Here is a 21,602-nt window from a genome sequence, read left to right on the forward strand (position 1 = left end):
CAAAATCTTTTGTTGCTTCTGGAAAGCAACTCTGCAACATCCCTGTGAAACACTCCAAGTAAAATCGATAAGGGTTCAGTAATTCAGGAAGATTCACAAAGAGTGATCGTTGAAAAAAATGCTGGAAGGGAGGTAGGTAAGAGTTCAGAAAGAATCCTCGACAGAATTTCTGGATAAATTTTATCTTCCAAATTCATCCACGTCTACCAGGAATTTAGATTTCGACATCCCCGACTTGACGGAAATGTCTACGTGATTCAGAGCCCACCTCTTGCGCCTTGTTTTGCGGATGACATGGATATTATTGCTAGAATATTTGGAACGGTGACAGAACAGTACACCCACCTGAAACGTGAAGCAGCAAAGGTCGGACTGGTGGTGAATGCGGCTAAGACAAAGTACATGCTGGTAGGTGGGACTGAGCGAGACAGGACAAGCCTTGGCAGCAATGTTACGATAGATGGGGATACTTTCGAGGTGGTAGAAGAATTCGTCTACCTCGGTTCCTTGCTAACGGCTGACAATTAACGTGAGCCGTGAAATACGAAGGCGCATCATCAGTGGAAGTCGTGCCTACTATGGGCTCCAGAAGAAACTGCGGTCAAAAAAGATTCACCCCGCACCAAATGTACCATGTACAAGACGTTAATAAGACCGGTGGTTCTCTACGGACACGAGACATGGACGATGCTCGAGGAGGACCAAAGCACTCGGAGTTTTCGAGCAACGGGTGCTAAGGACGATCTTCCGCGGCGTGCAGGAGAACGGTATGTGGCGGAAAAGGATGAACCACGAGCTCGCTGCTATTAACGGCGAACCCAGCATCCAAAAAGTGGCCTAAGCCGGAAGGATATGGTGGGCAGGGCATGTTGCAAGAATGCCGGACAACAACCTTGCAAAATTGGTGTTTGCTAACCATCCGGATGGTACAAGAAGGCGTGGAGCGCAGAGAGCACGATGGGCGGACCAGGTGGAGCGTGATCTGGTGAGTGTTGGGCGTGACCGACGTTGGAGAGCTGCAGCTGCAAATCGAGTATTATGGCGGCAAATTGTTGATTCAGTATTATCATGAATTTGATGTTAACTAAATAAATGAAATGAATCATCACCGCCGCAAATGCCAAGATAGGGATCACGAAATGAAACATGAATTGTATTTAACCCTTATTGGGCCGACAGGGTACCCGGGTACCCAGCGCCCATTTAAAAAGCACGGTGTAGAAAAAAGCAAAAAGTTTGTCGGACACATAACGGTTAAAAGTACTCGTGGTAAGATCAATTTTCCGGTTAAGGAAGATACCAGAAAATGAAATTTTTAAATTGCTTGATTGAATTTCCTATAAAAAGTTGTTGAATAATGTGCCCGGCAGATGAACAAGACCATCAATCGTACTTGTAACTATTAAGGTAGGATTTCTAACAACGATAGTTCTTCTAAAATTCAAAAAAAAAAATAAAATCCGGCAGCTTTGTGTAACGTCAGAACAGAGAATAACGAAAACATTGAAGTTCGGAAACTTTCTGGGAACCCTAACTATTCGGGGAAACTGGAAGAACTTCACACAAGTCCGACCAATCATCGTTCAAATAACGTCCCTCCAGCAGTGTAGTGGAGAAGTGACAGGGTCAAAATGTCTTCAAACGAATCGTGTTGCCTATTGCAATGAGGTTGCTGGCAAACAAACGAGTTATGTTTTTTTATAACGCTATTTCTTACCAGAATGAAGGAGAATCACATAAAATCGTTATATCTAGCTACTTTACCGGCGCTGCAGTCTTGGGGAATCAAAACGACTGTTTTAGATTTGTCCCGACGTTTCGACTCTGTTTCGAGTCTTCTTCAAAGGGAAACAGAGTCAAAACGTCGGGACAATTCTAAAACAGTCGTTTTGATTCCCCAAGACTGCAGCGCCGATAAAGTAGCTAGATCATACATATCAGTCGAACTCTCTTAAGTAAAATCATTATATTTAGTTCAATATTTCAAAATAAGTCTTTCTTTTCGTAACGCAGGTAAAAAATCTCGTTGCTGCTACCACCGTTCATTGGTTTCCATCCACCACTAAAACCCCAGATTTCACCCGAGATTACGTCAACCACTATTCGCTCATCCCAAAATTAGCATCAGCATCCTAACCGTTCAGATATAATTTGATTAGCTGAGTTGGCTGGTCGAATGCCAGAGACAGCAGCGTTTTCTGTCTCGTTCCTGAAACAAACGGAGATCGTTCGTTACCCAAGGTTGTGTCCCAAAGTAAGCGAAAAATAGTTTCGTTGATTGTGTTAAATAATTTAACGCGTTATTTCCTCTAATAGTTCTTGCCAGTTTTCGATGTCCCAGTTATCTCGGAATCTCTACAACACTTGGGCATTCGCTATAAGTTGGGTGATGATTGTGGCGATGATCATCGTCGTCGCCGTCGCGTGGTCCCGGTGCACCACTTCTCGATTGAGTGAAAGTTGTTTTCTTGCTGTTGCTGTTGCAGCTCTGATCGGTTTGTCTCATAATATTTAAATATTACTTCCAGTCAGCAGCCATCGGCACATGCAAATACAGGTAGAGCGCCGCACCGGCCGCTTCTACAGTGAATGCAACTATGTGAATGACGTTTGGCGTTTAGATTATGGCTATTTTTATGACTAAGTTGGTATTTTCTTTTAAGCATTGAAGTAGTGTTTGATAAATTCAGAAGTAGAAACAGCAGCTACAGTGCATTTATATTGGTTTAATTCTAAAGTATCTTACAGGGTTAACAATAGTGCTGACGTAATTTTAGGGGACTACCATGTCCGAGTAAAAGTATCCAGTCTACAAGATTTGAGGAGGTACTTTGAACTACCATAAAATCAACATGCATTGACATAAGTTTTATGATGATCTTCAGAAACACTCCAGAATTACATTATTGCACTAGCAATAGATGATTCCCAAAAGAACTGTGGAGATTCAGAGGTGAAATGGGAACCAAAATCGTTGGACTAGCATTTCTATATTCATAGATGATTATGAAGACGTTGCCAGCGCTTTCAATGACTGTATGAAACATGTTCACTTAGATTGTGCACATTGAGAATGATAAGTTATAGAAAAGTACATTCATTGATTCTCTGTGAAATTTCTACTGTTCCAGTCAATCACGGAAAAGCAACTATAAGTTGTAGTAATAAGGCTCAGCTTTTAGCAATTCTTGAACGTGTGGATCTCAGACTTCAACTGGTATTCAAATACGTTCCACGGAAGCAAATAATCACCAAGTAACACTCAATTACTTTTAATTACTACGTTGAGTCACCAGACTGGTGTTGTTCAGCGAGTAAGTCAGTACACCGTCAGTCTTCAACTCAACCTTCCCTAATTACCGCGTAACTACGAACGCAAACGTCTCATACACAGTTCCGACCGATCGGCTATCTCACCTTCGAGATGTTTTGACGCCAGCTAACAGATTTGTCCAAATGGAAGTCACGTCCACCCGACGACACAAGTCGGCAGAAATTGACACGCCAAAAAACGGAGTGAACGTGCTCTATCGACGACTACCTACTGGGAACCGAACCCCATGGAACGCTTAACAAGGGGGTGATGGCGCGGAGTTAGAAATAGACTTCGAAAAAAGATCCGGTGCGCGGTGGTGGCACCTGTTTGGAAACCGTCCAATACGGAACTCAGGAGTTTTCGTTTTCGCGTCGTAAAAACAAAGACCTGCCGCCACCACGAGCTGCTGTTGCTTGCACCAATACAAAGTTTTAGAGCAGAGCAGGGTAATAACGGCTGTCGACCACCGCTGCCGCCGCAGCGCATGCTGGAACGACAGTTTGCCGAAATTATGCTAATAATCGCGAACCAGACTCATAAATAGGGGGGTGAGGAATTTTGATCAAACCAAGCGCCAAAATTTCTGAAAACCGAGAAAAAATCGTACAATTTGACGGAATGCTTAGCATATTGCTTCCGTCATCATTTGGACACTTGGTGGTTTGGCCAACACGACGTGACTACAGTCATGGGGTGATGACTTTTAACAGATTCGCGATAGGACGGGGTGTCGAACATATCAGGCTTGATCTTAGAACGATCGATACCCGTATGTCATCTGGGGGTTGGAATTGTGGAATTTTTCCAAAGAGGAAGAATGCGGTTCGGAAAAAAATGAGGCAAATTAAAATATTGAAACAATTCAGCAGATAGCATCTGGATCTTAGAATTATTATTTTTCACGATTTTAGACCCTTTAGAATAGTCTTCAAAATAGTGGTGCATTAGTAAATCTTTGTAATAAAATAATTGAATGAAATTGATAAATAAAATCTGAAAACGTTAAGAGGTAGTTTTTCATTCAAATTGGATATATTGGATAGGAAACATGCAACTACCATCGTTTATTCCAGTTTTTTTTTTAATAAATCACTTGCTTCAACTTTAGGTACACGGTTCCTGTTATGTAGATAAAACCTAACTGTAATTTCTAAAGTGGCGTTTCCTGTTGAATTCTTAGGGGGCCTACCACTCTAGGATCACAACCACCACTATCGGTGCAAAAGAGCAAAAAATGGTAATTTTTTTGTTCCGAGAGACTGCCCTGAAGAGGCTTTCGTCTCTAAACAAAATAATTGTTTATAATAGGTTTTTTGGACAAATCTTGAATACAAAATTGAAATAATCTCATTGAATAAGTATGATGCATCTCATAAGAACGTCGTTTACAAACTTTATGGTCCAAACATTGCTTAATTGTTACTGTATTGATTTGCAACAAATTTCTTTTTTCTAAATTTTCCCCAACCATGACATCATTGTAAAAAAATACACTCCAACAAAATTTTCCAAAAAGTTACACACACGGAATATGTCTTTTTTTTCTAAGAAAGCCTAAAAATCCAAAATTCCAAATTTGAAATCTCACAATATTTTATTTAAAAAATCCCTACTACAAATATAAAAATAAGAAAAATCAAAACCTGAAATTCACAATTCCATGAATGCAAACCCTAGTTAATCCACCCAGCGGTGATGGTGCCTTTCTCGTGTCTTCGGAAACCCCATTTCAACAAAACTCAAGTGACATGTTGATGAATTCGACATGAGTTTTCACGATAAAGTTATTTCGTTTTTTGTGTTTCGATCAGGGTTTCGATATAGCTTACACTAATGTTATTCCCAATTTGCACAAATTCTGGGTGACAGGGTAATGATGCAACAAAACATTGATTCGAGTGACTTCGTAGTTTGTCTGGGGGTTATTACTGGAAAAAAATTCAATGTTGTACGTTATATCGAAGCAAAATGTACGTTATATCGTATTCGCTATATCGAGGTTTGTTATATCAAAGATTACCTGCATCTCACATTCATACGTTTAACAAAAATTCATTTTATGGCACCAGAAATCATATTGTTTATCTGGTGTTTGATGTTTAAGCGTTAAACTGTTAAGAAGAAGCCGTTATCTTGAATTTTTAACCGCCATTTTGGATTTAAGTCCATCAAATTTTATATACTGGTCGTTAATTTTGGACTCCAGGCTTTTCCCCATACAAAATATACCAATATTGCAAGGGTTTAGATCCTAAAATTCCATTAAACGGCCGCCATATTGAATTATGGCCGTCATCTTGTATTTTAGACCGCCAACTTGGATATTCCGATCGCCATTTTTGGACTCCGGACTCCTTCTACATTTCAAATATATCCATATTTCATGATTTCAGAGCCCAAACAACCATTAAACAGCCACCGTTTTGAAATTTGAGACGCCTTAACTTCGGTTATCTTTACCATACCACAGAGAACAGACATCCAAGCCTATGAAAAATTTTCTCGAAAGCTGTGTAAGGAATCATATTTTCAGCGTTGACTACACTAGCGTCACCTATGCGGCAAGTTGCTACAGTCAGTGATGAGTATGCATTAGTATGGTACACGCTTGTATGGAAAAAAATAAATCCTTGCTCCAGTTGACTTTTTCGATTCCATTTGGGTCCCATTTGAACTGTACAAAATTTCAGCGCAATCGGTGAAACTATAATTTAGCGCAAGCGGTTCAAAGTTTTCATAGGATTTACTATGGAAAAAGTTACACTTTCAGATAAAAAATCCCAGAGGTCGTCCCTTGTCTCCTTAATTCCAATCGATCAATGTTTCTTGTAGAAAAATCAAATATGAAACTTTCCTTCGAAGACCGCAAAACAATTGGATGCTTGTGGAAAAAGTTATTGATTTATTACCGATTAGTGATCCAACGAACGGCTTTTTGTTTTGTTTTATTAGCAGCACTGCTGCTGCCGTTGTTGCATGGGGTGGCGGGTGGCATCACCACCCCCAGAAACAGCAGCAGCCAAGGCAGCAGCTACAGTGCTGCTAATAAAACAAAACAAAAAGCCGTTCAGCCGACCTCTGGGATTTTTTATCTGAAAGTGTAACTTTTCCCATAGTAAATCCTATGAAAACTTTGAATCGCTTGCGCTAAATTATAGTTTCACCGATTGCGCTGAAATTTTGCACAGTTCATATGGGACCTAAATGGGATCTAAAAAGTCGACTGGAGCGAGGATTTGATATTTGTCCCATACTAGTATGCATATCTAGATAAGTTCTATATTCACCACTGACAACAGCGTGGGAACTTTGCTATGGTAGCGCCACCACGATATTGCCACATGTATTACCATTTCAAATGACCGTTAAATTCCTTACACAGTTTTGGAATTGGACTTGGATGTCTGTTCTCTGTGTTCATACCAAATATTCCCATATTGCAAGGTTTTATAGCCTAAAACTCCTTTAAACAGCCCCTATATTGAATTTGGAGGCGCCATCTTGGATTTTAGATCGTCATAATGGATATTCTGCTCACCATTTTTGTAGTCTAGACATTTTCCCTATACCAAATATATCCATATTCAAGCCCATATTGCATAGTCTTAGGGCCTTCGACTCCATTGAACAGCCACCATCTTTGATGTTAGATCGCCATTTTGGATGTTCTAGTCGCCATTTTTGAAGTCCAGACATCTTCCCTATACCAAATATACCTACATTGCATGATTTTAGAGCCTAAAACTCCATTAAACAGCCGTCATCTTGAATTAGGCGCCACCATCTTGGATTTTAGATTGCCATCTTGAATATTGTGGTCACCATTTTTGGAGTCCAAACAAATTCCCTTTACCAAATATATCAATATTGCATGGTTTTAGGGTCTAAAACTCCATTAAACAGCCGCCATATTGAATTTGGAGCCGCCATCTTGGATTTTAGACCGCTATCTTGGATATTCTGGTCGCCATTTTTTTGACTGCGGACATCTTCCTTATACCAAATATACCCATATTGCATGATTTTAGGACCTAAAACTCTAATAAACCATCTTGAATTTTAAGCCACCATCTTGGATTTAAGACCGCCATCTTGGATTTGAGACTGCCATCTTGGATATTCTGGTCTCCATTTTTGGACTCTTAACATTTTCCCCATACCAAATATACCCCATATTGCATGGTTTTAGAACCTAAAACTCTATTAAACAGCCGCCATCTTAAATTTGGATCCGCCATCTTGAATGTTAGGCTGCCATCTTGAATTTTGAGCAGACATCGTGGAAGTTCGTCAACCATGCTAAAGATTTCAAAGTTTGCTTCAGTTTGATGTGTCGCATGATGAGGCTTGGTTCAGTTTTATATACGGTCAGCACTACCGGTGCTGCTCCGGGTCACTAAAATGGCCATAACTCCGGAACGCCTTGACCGATCCGGACTATTTTAAATAGCAAATCAGTCAATGGGAAGTGCCTTAAAAGTAAGTGAACTTTTTTTGCGCACAGACACACATACAGACATCATCTCAATTCATCAAACTGAGTTGATTGGTATATGTGACTTGCCCCTTCGAGCCTTCTATCGAAATTCGTTTTTTTAATGTGAACATATAGTCTTTCAGTTCACTTTTGTGAACGAGAAAGGCAAAAGGAATCGTCGTTCAAAACATGTTTAAATTAATTTGAGATGACAAAAAAAATTGACATTTAGGTGAGAATAAAAAAAATGAGTAGATATCAAAGGATTTAAGTTAACTTTCCGCTACAAATATAAAGAATTTGAGTTTGTAACTCGACTAGCTACTGAAAGTATCACATGATGCACAAAAAAAATCAAGTCAGTTAATATGAAGTTAACTGAATTCCAGCGGAAAGATCCCAACATAGGATCCATGCCACGATCCCACACCCTTTTGAAGTTTTCTTTTTTGCAGAAAACGTTCTGTTTTTTTACTCCGCTGCAGTATCAGACTCTCGAACGGTTGTAAATCAACTGGCAATCAATAAAACTTTAGCTCAGTGATCACCAAAGTGCACCCTCCAACTGAGTTTTTAATGAATAGGATGTGTCTCGATGATATATTCCATTATGGCAGTATGAAATTCAACATTAATTTTTATTAATTGGATGAGAAGGAAAATTACCTTCGAAACGAATGCATCGTAGAGAAGCATTCAACCTCAACGAGTAAATTAAGGAGTATAGTTTACTCTGTATCAAGTCTGAATAGGAAGCAATCAGTGAAGTACTAGATTGAAAGTAGTGAGCTGGATTTTTGTATGGTGAGATGATCAATTCTCCGTTTCTGCAAAGAAATGCTGCAAACAGCGTGGGTTATATGATTTCTTGCCCAATTTGATGCTGTTTGAGCAAAACTTTGGGTAACTGTGTTGTTGAAGTTGCAAGAAATAAATAATACAACAACACAGTTACCCAAACTTTTGCTCAAATAGCATCAAATTAGTCAAAAAATCATATAACCCACGCTGTTTGTACCATTTCATTACAGAAATGGAGAACTGATCATCTCACCATACAAAAATCCAGCTCACAACTTTCAATCTAGTACTTCACTGATTGCTTCCTATTCAAGCCTAACTTTACCAAACACCGTAAAAATCCACGAACGGAGAAAATCGAAGGGAATCGCTTTAATCATAACATTTTGTAACCTACACCTACAAAGGTATAATACCCGAGCAGGGAATGAGAACAAACCTATAACAAATTGATAATTCATTTTGTTATTGATAACACAATGAAATCAAAACAAGTCTTTGTTCCGAATTGTTTTATTTTAATATCAAATTGAGATATCATTTTGTTATCATTTTAAATTTTTAATTATTACCCTAGAGATTTGATAACTCCCTGAGAACTGCATATGATATCAAGTCGTAAAATGTGGATAACAAAATGAGATATCAATATGTTATCAAAGAGAACTCATTCTGTTTTTTCAATTAGACAGTCCAGTATATAATATTGTTATAATTTTTTGTTATGTTAACACTTAAGTCAAACAAAATGAAAACTCACTTTGTTATGAAAATTTGTGATATCTAAATAACTCAATTTGTTTTCAATTAGTTCTCATTCCCTGCTCGGGTAGCATATATTTTTCTCATATGTCGAGCGTTTATCACCTGTATGTTACGTTGTGGATCCACCATAATGATAGGTGATTTTTGAAATGTTTTTCAAATTTCAAAAGAGTTCAATGATTGGAGTTACATTCACAGCTTTACGAAATGATTATAATTTTTCCCAAAGCTTCAAATGAAGTTCTGACTATATTCAAAACAAGTATGTTCCAAAATGTTGAACATTTTTAAAACATTGATCTTGACCTTCTTTTTTTATTCGGCCGCTCACATTCCATTTCTTAACTCAGTTTTGCTCAGATGCCCGATTAGGATTAGTTTTCCTAGACAAAACCAAGCTATGAACACAGAAACAAAGACTGTGTACTAAAAGGAAAACTGCCAACTTAAATACAATGACTGATGGACCGAAACCAATACATGAAACCTCGTCATCCTGTGATCGGAAAATATCTTCCATCTGGATAACCGGGCACATTTATGTTTTGTGTCGTGTTGTGTTAGTCTGTAATGTCGCTTATTTGTACATTTGTAATGTTCCATATTTTGTGATGTGTTGATACTTTATAATAATTAAATTTCTTTAATTTTTGTAACATGCAACAAATTTCGTTTTCTCCAAAACAACGGTTTCAAGTAGAAAATTTAAAAAATACAATACCTAATTTCAAAACGGGATGAATGACCCATAAAAGGTTAAAATCCCTGGTAATAAACAAACAAACAACCTAATTTCAAAAGACAAAAATAAAAAAAATGTGAATTTCATTTCGGATGGTACACTTAAATAAATTTCTTGGCGAATCATGTATATTTATGTAAAGATTTGGAAAATTGTTTTGGAATTCTTTCAGAAGTACATTAGAAAATTTAAGAGTGTATACAACATTTCTTACAGGAATTAAAAAAAAAAGTTATTTTGAAAGAAATTAAACCTGTTGATTTATTTGTAAAATCTGTTAATTATTTACTCAATTATGTGGCTTCGTGGTCGTGCGGCTAGTGTCACCAAGCACTTAGTCGCATCGTGCTAAGGATCGCGGGTTCGATTCCCGCCGCAGCTGTCAGGAAAAGTTTTCGGCTGTGCCACTGGGCGTTGCATGCTAGTCCGTTGTCTAGTGTCATCCCAGTCAACCAGATCAACCAGTGGTTGTCTGGGATGCTTCCTTCAAAGAGCGAATAGCTCACTGGAAGCATTGAACGTGTCCGTGTCTTTTTACTCTAATGTTTTCACTTTTCAGATTTTTTTCAGAAATTTTGTTTAAAGTAATAACTGGGAATTGCCTGAAAAACAACTTTTTAAAACTTATTTTTGGAAATTCCATCGGACATCAGATCTTCAAATATATACCTCTTTAAATATGTGCAGGAACTTGTTTGAAACCGACCAAAAATTCTTACAGACACTGAATAGAAAATGTGAGGGAACAACTATATGGGATTCCTAAATTTCCGCAGATATATGTAAAATCAAGTATTTCCACAACATTTTCCTTCGGTTCGACGGGGTTCGTCTTGAAAATAAGACATGACTATTGCATGGGTATTTCAACTCCAAGAATTTCGTCAATTCATGCTTCTCAGGCCATTTTGATTCCAAGATACAGATTTAACTCCATTTATTACTGATGAAATGTGCGAGAATTGAACAAGTATGTATGAACGACTTTTGTCGAATATGATGAGCTTTGATTTCGAGCTACAATCATTATTGTATGTATACATAATGTATTTTTTTAAGTGCGTCCATGAAATTACTGTTTGTAATCGATTCGGAAAGTATATCAATCTTAACTAAACTTAAGATTATTATCCAGAATAATACCCTAAAATTCCATTGGTAATATGTAAATATTACATTTGGAAATAAATATGACTCTTGGAGAACTAGCTCAATATCTCCTACAATTACCGGTAAATATGGTTAAAAACGTCGTCACTGAATCTCATTGATTCATTGATACTGAATACCATTGGTATGTGGAATAACTAACCGGCGATTTTCCATTTGAAGTCCAACGGAAGTTCAAAATAATCATTTGAATAAATGCACATTTGATTTTTTTTCTGCAAAAATTATAAAGACCCGCGCGAAACTCAGAATCTCAAATTTCTTGTAAAAATTCTTCCAAGAACTCCATTTGTGGATTCCCCAGAAATACTGCTAGCGATTTCTCTAAGATTTTTGACAAGGTTTCCTCCGAGAAAGGTAATTCTTCCAGGATATTGTTCCAACAACTCCTAGTGGAGATTCCTTCTGGAGTTACATCTGGAGATTGCTTTAGCAATTTATTCTAAGGATTACTCCAGCAATCTCATCTGCAGATTTTTTTCAGGAAATGGCATTTCTGAAGATACCTTTTGAAAATTTTACCGCAGATTCCTCCAGAAAATCCATCTATTTAGGGATTTCCTCAGACCCTTCTTCTGTGTGATTCTCCAAAAACTCAATCTCTGGATTCTTCCAGAAATTCCTTTTGGGGTTTCTATCCCAAAAACTCTTGAAAGATTCCTAGAAGGAGCTCCTACATGATTTTTCAAGAAAAATCCTGAAAGATTCTCAAGAGGATGTTCAAAAAGTACCCCTGGAGGAACCCCAAAGAGAAATATTGGATGATCCTTAAAAGGAACTCGAGTCAGAAGGGAAAAGGAACTCGAGTTTAGGGTTCTTAAGAGTACCTAGATAGATATCCTGGAAGATTCCAGGATGAAATGGTGAACGATCCCTACAAAAAATCCAAGAGGATTTTTTTTAAATGAACTTCTGGAAGATTTCCAGGGAGAACTGTAGGGAACCTTCTAAAAGAAATTTCCGTAAGCTTTTCTGAAACAAATTCTAAATAATTTTTTGATTGGAATTGTGGAATTGCTATAATCTTAAAACAAAATCCTGGTGGACACCAGAAAGTAGCTCTTAGAGCGATTTAGAAGCACTTATAGCGAAAAGAACTCTTGATGTATTTCCAGAAGGAGTTCTTGAAGATATTTGAAAAACGCTTCTGAAGAGAATCCAGCTGAAGCTAATAGCTGAATCCAAAAATGAAGCCAAGGGCCCCTATAGCCGAGGCGGTAAACGCACGGGTATTCAGCATGACCATGCTGAGGGTGACGGGTTCGATTCCCGGTCGGTCCAGGATCTTTTCGTAAAGGAAATTTCCTTGACTTACTTGGGCATAGAGTATCTTTGTGCCTGCCACACGATATACACATGCAAAATGGTTATTGGCAGAGGAAGCTCTCAGTTAAAAACTGTGGAAGTGCTCATAGAACACTAAGCTGATCAGCAGGCTTTGTCCCAGTGATGACGTTACGCCAAGAAGAGGAGGAAGAATGAAGCCAAGGTTTTTTTTAGATGGAATCCGAGAATTTCCTGCAGGAATCCCAGGAGAAACTCCAGGAGCAATTCCTGGATGAAGCTTTTCTTGATTTTCTGGATGTATCATTGAAGATTACATAAAATAATTGTATAAAAAAAACCAAAGGAATCAAAGAAGAAACTATGATTCCTGTAAGAGGAATAAGGAATTTCTTAAGGTATTTATATGGGAGCCCCCCGTTCCAGAGACCGGAGAGGTCTCACACCAAGCTAAGAACCTTCCCCGGTCCCCAAAATACCCACATACAAAATTTCATACCGATCGGTTCAGTAGTTTCCGAATGCATAACGGTCAGACAGACAGACAGACAGACAGACAGAAATTCATTTATATAAATATATATAGATAGATTAAAAAACTTGAAATTTCGAAAAAGGTTCTATTACATACTTTGTTTTGTAGTATAGTGAAAACGAACTTTTTTAAGGATAATAATGTTTTTCAATCAACTGGAAAACTTACAGAAGAAAACCATTTTCTGAGTACCCAATTCTAAAAATGGAAAATTTGCGATAATTTAGAAATTCTACAAAGAAACTCTCTTTTATTATCAAGTTTAGTTAAAATATTAACTCCGAAGGAAAAACAAGGCATAACATCAATGGAATATTCTTGTTGAAATTGGTGGTTAGTTTTTACATGGACCTAGATATTAGACAATCAGATTCTCGTTATGATTCTCACAGCGTTTTGCAGTGTTCTAGCAGAAATTACATCAAAAGTTTTCAGCTGTAATCGGGCAATAGTTAAACTTTGAAGTTTCCGATGATTTTTCTTAGAATCCGTAAAAAATCTATTCTTGCAGACTAAACAAAAATATCACAAGGCATACGAAGAAATCCATCAAAAATACCACGAGAACTTGAAAACATTCATGGAAGAATATTCCCAAACATGAGTTGCAATCACTATTTTCTTGTAATCGCTTAATGATCTACTTAACGTTTTGCCAAGATTAAATTTTCTCCAAACGATGAACCGATGGACTGCTCAATAATTTCAAATCTAAATGTGCACCGTGAGGAAAAAGGTATACCTTTGGGCTCTGAACAATTTCGCAAGGATCTTCAAACGTGCCTTAATTTTTTCCCAAAAATCAAACGTGTTTACGAGAAATACATCAGAGAATCTCTACATTGCAACAATTCAATTTTAAATTAAATTTCAAAGCTTTAATTTTTTTCAACTCTCGAAAGCCACTTCAAGAATTCACCACAAATTCAAAATTTAGAATCTTATCCACTTTTTTTTAATATCTGTTCTCCAAATACGCTTCCAACATTTCTATCACAATCTTACCAGAAGTTTCGCATCTTCATACTCGGAAATGAAATACGAATGAATGAGTAAACGATTTCTAAAATTATTTCTAAAGAAATACCTGACGGAATTAGAGTTTGAAAGTATTGAAAAACATTTGTGGTAGAGCTCATTTTCGTAGTGTTGTGGAGCGATATTCGGAGGAATTTAGACTAGTTTTTATAATACTACAGGAAATGCCCACGAGGTATTATCTTGTTGTTAAATCAGTTATCAAGTCTTACTAAGACTAATAACATTGAAGGGGCAAAAAGCGAAAAAAAACAGCAAAAATGTCAATTTCTTAACAATTCTAGCACATTTTAGCTCATATAAACCTGTAATGCAAACCTCACGTAACGTCATGAACGCCATTAAAATAAAGCAAAACACTTCATAACACTATCTCTGTTGTTATTGTTCCGTTCCACGCATGACGAACTTGCTTGCTTGTTTCGTAACTGCAAACCGTCCACTAGACTAACAAACATAAATAATCCCGCTTATTAGCCGGTCATTGTTTTCCAAATCACCACCCCAAAAATAAAACTTACATTTCTCTTAATCGTTCCGAAGCACGATGATGCTCATTGAGGGCGCAGTCAATCTTTCGCTGGTATTGGCGTTTCTTGCTCTCCTCCCTGGCGTCGAAATCTTTCGTCACTTGATCACCGCAACTCCTTTTTCACGCTCGTCTTCACTCAAAATTCTTCCACCCGTTTTTGTTTGCTTCGTTTCACTCCAACATGATTACAATCATCATCAAAATCATTCCGGACGGACTGAAATCTCAATCACTTTCGGTTTTCGTCGATGGCTTTTATTCTGAAATTACACCACACTCACTCGCTTAGAGTAGCGCACCAACTTCAATTCAATTGATGATAATCACTTCCACTCGGGTTCTCTTTCGCGCTTTCGTTCTCACCACTGACTGTGCTGCTAAGGTTCCTAACCAGATCCGATCGGATCTCTAACCCTTGCGTTTTCACTTATGATCGAGTTATTATTTCACTCCGACTGTCTACTGCACCTATGAAAGTAGTTTTGATTACTTTTCCGGTTTCCTCCCAACCTTCACGCCTCTTTGTGAGTGGCTGCTGGCTGGTAGCCTGTTTAGGGTTTTTCGAAAACTTTATCTAATTTTCCACTAATTAAGAGCTTCCCATTGCTTCTTTCTCCGGCGTCGTTTGTTGGTATGGAGTCTTGAGTGGGTCCTCCCGTCGTCGGGCACCTCCGCTAATGCTTCTGGCACCGAAACGACTCAAATTCACGAATTACATAAAAGAATCGCCTGAATTGAGGCGATCGCGATCGCGCCCGCGCGCGTCGAAAACAATGCACACGGTGCGATCTTCACTACCACACACAGGCAGGCACGCAGGCAGAAACACGGCACACAGGCTCCCAAGGCCTCTCCGCCGAATGAATAGGCTACTTTTGTTTGTTCGAGTTTTAATTGATTCACTTCACTGTTTCTTGGTATTTTTGTTTTTTGGAGGTTGTCTTCTTCGGCGTTTTCGGCGCGTCGTTCGTCACAGCTTCGCGCGTGGTGGAGATTCACTTGCGTGCCTTATAATTCGGTTAAGTAACGTTCGAATGTGTCCGAGATGTCGAAGTTTTCCTCGTCGCCCCAGTCAGTGCGAGTATGCTGAGAAATTTTCAAATTGGGTTTCTTTTGGGTTTTTTATTGGTCGGATCAGAGGGTGAAATTTCTGCGATTCGGGCAATTTCTTAAGTGTTTGTTGATGTTGGTTGATTTTTCTAGAGGCGAGAGGAAAAAAACTGTTGGCACCATGCGGGTACTGAGTAACTTGTTTCGCGAACGGCGCGCGCGGTCAGCCTTAGCTGGTTTTACTGGAACCTGCCCGTTTCGTCGGTCGTCCAATCGTTTCGTTCGTTAGTTTGTCCGTCCCGTGGTCGTTGTGCACACTGCAAAAAAGCACGACTTTACGTCCGTTCGTACGGCTCAGCTGTATGTTATTATTATGATTTTATTTTGCCTTCACTGGCCGCGAAGAAAAAGTGCTCAACTTCACTTTTAATTGTAAACCGTATTGCTGGCCACTGGTTAGGGGCCTACGCTGGAGAGGCAAAAGGTGCCACTCGTAGCGATCCGCGTTGATGAGTTTTAGAGGTAAAACATACACACTCACTTTGTTTTATTTATCGAGAAGCTCCGTCGAGAGGAAAATCGATTCACTTTCTCCCTCTGGGGTTACCGCACGCTATTGCTTCACTATTCAGTCCCCAGAACTGGACGGATCTCGATCACGATCAATGTCACGCCTCACTTAACGGACAGAAACACAAAAACCACTTCTACCTTTCGTCAAACTGTTCCAATGCCGATCTGAACGACGTCGTCAAAACAGTAGAACCGAACACCGAACACTCTACAATCAAGAACAACTTAAGTTCGTTGCAACCACCAAAGCTGGTGCAACGTTCCACACAACAGTACCGCACACGCTGTGCCACTTCAAGAACCAGAACCTCTCGGAGCTTGTTATCGGTGTGACGGTTAAACGCTAACTAATCCGAAAAAATCTGAACCCGAGCGGAGACACCTTTGCTTCTTGGCCGCGCGCAAAAAAAAACTCCTCTACAAACTTTTTTTTCGGCGCTGTCGGACGAGGCAAGTTGCGCGAGATCGATTCGCGAACGCTCGCAACAGTCTACTAAGCGATCGGTCGCGCGCGCCTTGGGCCGTCTCCTCGCCACACCGTCGTCGTCGTCGATCGTGATCGCTGCCGTGCACACGTACACCGCACACAACTACACCACTTCGCGTAGTATACCCGATCGGACGCGTAACACGTAACACTGAGACTTCTGAGACGGTTTTGCCGATGCTGTTGCTGCTTCTGCTGCTGTCGCCGAGAGCGAGAGAGCGAGAATCGATTGCAGTTTTGTTCTACGGATGGACGGTTGCCAATGTTGCGCGACTCGATCGCTCCACGAGTGCGACACGGCGTGTGCGATGCGACCGTTCAGAGGTCACTGGGCACACGATCAGTTGCAGCAACCAACATTCAATGGAATGAAAGGAAAAGCTCGCGTCGCGATCTTTCCCACCACCGTCACTGCATTCTCTCTCACGGGTTTGATCCGGCGCGGATCAAGTGAGGTGAGAGAGATCGCGTGGTGAACTTTTGGTGCGATGCAACAACCCACGCTTTGAATGTGTAACTTGTTTTGCGTATGGATTGCATACGTCTCTCTTTGCCCCCAACAATCGGGGGTTGAGTTTGACGGAGCCTATGCAATGAGGTGGGTTGGTATTGAGCTGTATGAGGTAATATCGCAATGTGATCGTGATTTGCACACCGTGGAGAAATTCAGCGATCGTATGAGGTAGCAGTCGAAGTAAATTTTCTTTCCCATTTATTTTTATTATTATTTCCTTCGGCGAATATATTAAATCGCCTATATTTGGTTTATAAACTGTTGCGTCACCTCTAATCTAATTTATACCGAATACTCATAAAAAAGTCGGTTTCTTTCCCAGAACTCCTTGTCCGATGTATTTCAAAAGCAGTCGAAATCCGAAAATTTGATAATAGATGAAACAAAAAAGAGAACACGTTGCAGTACGAAGAGGAAGCATAAAACTAAAAACAATGGAGCATTGAAGAGGCAAATCTAAACCATAAAGAAGGGTCCCGTACATACAGCTTCGGTGGGCCCGCGTATGCTTGACAGATACAGACGATGTGCTCAGCAGAGTTGTTGACTCCGCAAATTTCACAGATCCGATGGAAAGAAACGCCTCCGAAACCATGGGACATCCTAGTGTGCCGCTTTTGCAGTCTAAATATGATCATCTGATTCTTCATGTACTGGCCATGGACTTTATGTTCTTCTAATAAGTTCTGCTACCCAAGTAACAATGAATGCTGAACAGTGAGAGTATAATCTGAACATGGGCTGATTAATGGTGGCAGTGGCTTAATACAATAACAGCTGAATATTGGTCTGAAGTATTGCAAGTTCAATCTCTTTGATCAGCAATACATAGATAGCTGAACATCAAGTTGAATAGAGAATTATTCATATCCAGCTTTGAAACGTACACCAATATGCAGTTCACTGTTGTTCACCCTTTAATCAAATAATGTTTGACAGCTGACTGGAGCAGTGTTTTCAAAGAGTCCGCATAGGTTCTTCAGCCTCAATGCAACTTTAGTTCTACTTATGTTCTTGATTATTCAGATACAACCAGCATTGCTCTCGTTTTCGAGGATATGTATACATTTGTATGTGCGTAGGTGATAAGTTAAGTGACTATAAATCAGGAATTCCGAGTTCAATTCCCAGTTTCCCCATAGATTAATTTATACATTCCGAAGCATTTCTTCTGGAAATAGAAAGCCGCAAATGGAGAAAATAAGTTTTTTTTTAAATTTTTACTCAAATTCAATACATTTCGTTGATTGCTGACTAAACGCCTATTAAGCCTTAAATCAGCCTTTCAATGAACCTCAAACCAGTTTAAGGTTGGATAAAATCACCAAAATTAGATGTTTAGGGGCTGAATGAAGGATTGTACATCTTGTGCTCAGATTTTGTTCAAATGAAGGCTGCTTTAAAATGGTTACCTGGAAGATGGCTAAGAACAGATCTAGGTTTATATTCGTGTTGGGTTTTATCTCGTCCCACCTCTTTATGATGTTGTTCAAGACCAGCGATTTCGGAATTGATGTGAAGAGAGCTTTTACATCGAGTGATATCAACACGTAGTATTCCGGTAGTGTTACGTTGTTGATGAACTCACAAAAAGTGTAGGAGTCCTTAATGTTGTATTCACTTACCAGTGACTTCTGGAGGATGCTCCCAACGAACTTCGAAAGGTGGTACGACGGTGCTATCATATTTGGTACCACAGGTCTCAGAGGAAGGCCGGGTTTGTGAGCCTTTGGTTGACTGTAGATTCTAGGGCATACCGCTGTATATGCGGTTTACCTACTAGCTGTTTTTCTGTCGATGAGACCCAGATTCCTGAGTCGGTTGACCAGGCTGTTGTTCTGTTGCTGGTAGCGTGATGTGGGGTCTTGAGATGGGATCGTACGTACTGCGATCTTGTAGTAGTCCTAGCATCTTGGTCTTGTAGTCCTGTGTCTCCATCAATACCGTCTTGTTCCCTTTGCCCCGACTTCAGGACTACAATAGTTGGGTTCTCGCGAAAAACACAGAAAATGTAAACATACACGGACTCACAAAAAACACGGATAATACACATACACACAACATAGCCGAATCACCACTCACACAAGTTTGAAAACGTCAATATCAGTATCGAATGCATAGAGTGTAGGTGCCAATCGACACACTTGCAGTAAGTGATTTTCAAAACCAAATTAAAATGATAAAATTAGAAAAACCCCTATGTTTTAGGCACCAAAGACGCCATTACAAACCATCTACAGACACCTTACAGACAACCAAATGAAGGCCACTACACATGTTTACAAAAATACAAACTCCTGTAAGTAGGGAAAAGTGGGGCAAATTGAGAGAAAGAATCGGAAATCAACGTCTATTTGAACACCAAATTTTTAGATCCCCTTGAAGAAGGTTCAATAAAGAACCGAAACGTCGGACACAGGAGCAACAACTGTGTTTGCTTACCACTCAGACTGCTATTGCCGAAAAATTGTCTCGTTCATCAAAAATACTTCAAAACACAAAAAAGTGCATCAAACTTTGATTTTGGAATATTTATAAAAACGGTATACATCAAGATCAAATTTTGATTTGGTAGATCTTACACCGCCGCGCACCATTCTGAGGTGATCTACCCACGTTACGGGGTACTTCTGTCAAGCATCGTGTAATACTGAGCAAATCCAGCGCCACAGTTTAGCGTCAATCGATGGCACTGTACGAGTCGGATTCACATGACTCTACTAAGTGGTCTGCAGTTTCGTTACCAGGGACTTCGCAGTGACGTACTTAATTATCCGCTGAATCCATAACTGCCGAGTCCTTTCGGATTGAAGGCTGAGGTACAGCTCGCTGAGTCGACATCTGGCCAATTTGCCAGCCAATTTGTGGCTGCAACGAGAATGCCCGCGGCCGATGCAAAAAAAAAAATCAACATTGATTAGAAAGAGCTGCAAAGCGGTGAGTTAAAAGGACAGCGTACAACATATCTCTGGTCCTCACAAGACCCTTCCTCATGCTTTCACGGGTCAATCGATGACAAAGATCGCCAACTAAAAGTTGTGTGCTTACACTCTTAAAAAATTAGGAACTTACACGTGACGTAAACCATCAACGTACGTAAACATTTCATTACTGAATGGCAAATTTCACTGAATTTTACATCCATCATGTAAGTTCGAATTGGTTGCACTAGATCTCAACAAACGTATCTGACCAGATAGGTAGAAACAGTTTTACATTTATCATTTGTCTCACAACTCGGTGATACAGCCGAGAGGTATAATACGTGCCTCTCAATCAGCGGACCAGAGTTCGAATCCAGTTCATTATTTTTCTTACACATGTTTTACTCTCCCTTCTGTTGGAGTCTAGTCCACCATGACCACGCAGGCCATAGCGAGGCTAGCTCCGTCGATGCCTGTTTCTAAATTACAATGAAAATAGAACGCAAGACAACTTCCATCAAACTAGACGGCTGCCGACTGATACCTCAATCAGCAACCGTCACACTCTTTATTCATTCCAGGTATATACAATTTGACTATCTTCTTTAATAACAACATACCTACGCCAACAAATCTACCTCACTCCAACACTCCAAACTCGTACCTGAAGGTTCGACGCTCCTTAGCGTCGCAACCTTCGAACAAGATCCCCTCCTCCTGGCTCGAAGCTCCTCCTCACTCCAACGCTTGCAAGTGGCCCAACTCCGACGCTTGCACCAGCCAGTTCCATTTCGAGCTCCACCTTCATGTTGTCTTCCGTATCACTCCTCCTGTCGCCAACCTCTTCGTCCAGGTGCGACTACCGAGCTGCATCCGATCCAAATCAACAATCCTCGAGCTCCGTTCGTGATCAGCCAGCAGTCATCCAGTTGACCCGTATCGCCAACATTCCCATGGATTCTGTCCTCCGTTGCAGCCAATCCATCCGCCCAAGGATCCCGTGCTGCGACTTATGCGGCCGATCCTTCTCCCAGTCGATACGTGCTGTGGAACACGCTCCTGGGCCCATAACCTGTAGGAGGCTAGTCCACCATGGCATGGATGGTCATGGTGGACTAGCCTTCTACAACTTCGGCTCTAGCGATTGCTAGCTCGACTTTATTTGTGATAGAAGACGTAAATTTGTGTCAAACTGGCCGCTCCTTTTATGTGCATCCAAGTGAACTTACATTTGCGTTGCGTTGCGTTGCGTTGCGTGGTAACGGAGTAATTCGTAGATTGCATACTGAAAGTTGTCATGTTAAATCTTTAATACTTCTATTCTAATTGCTTATGGAATGCTGTTTGGGAAGGAACAGCTATCCAATCAGAGGTTGAAGTAAAAAATACATGAA

At 39.9% G+C, this 21,602-nt stretch overlaps 1 protein-coding gene across 4 annotated transcripts in view; it reads right to left on the minus strand.

Moving 5' to 3' along the window:
- The window catches only part of LOC109405805 (A disintegrin and metalloproteinase with thrombospondin motifs like), a 527,110-nt gene extending 510,042 nt beyond the window's left edge, over nt 1-17,068 (minus strand). The window contains exons 1-2 of one of the 4 annotated variants that reach the window (XM_062861142.1): nt 16,422-17,067; nt 14,650-15,128 (exon numbers count right to left, since the gene is read on the minus strand). The gene's annotated coding sequence lies outside the window, so the exon portion shown is untranslated. Of the gene's footprint in view, nt 1-14,649 lie in introns of all 4 variants that reach the window. The other 3 variants (XM_062861143.1, XM_062861144.1, XM_062861145.1) reach the window with 3 other exon arrangements.
- Between the last annotated feature and the right edge of the window lie 4,534 nt (nt 17,069-21,602).

This window comes from Aedes albopictus, chromosome 3 (genome assembly GCF_035046485.1).
Source record: "Aedes albopictus strain Foshan chromosome 3, AalbF5, whole genome shotgun sequence".
NCBI classification, from domain to species: Eukaryota; Metazoa; Arthropoda; class Insecta; order Diptera; family Culicidae; genus Aedes; species Aedes albopictus.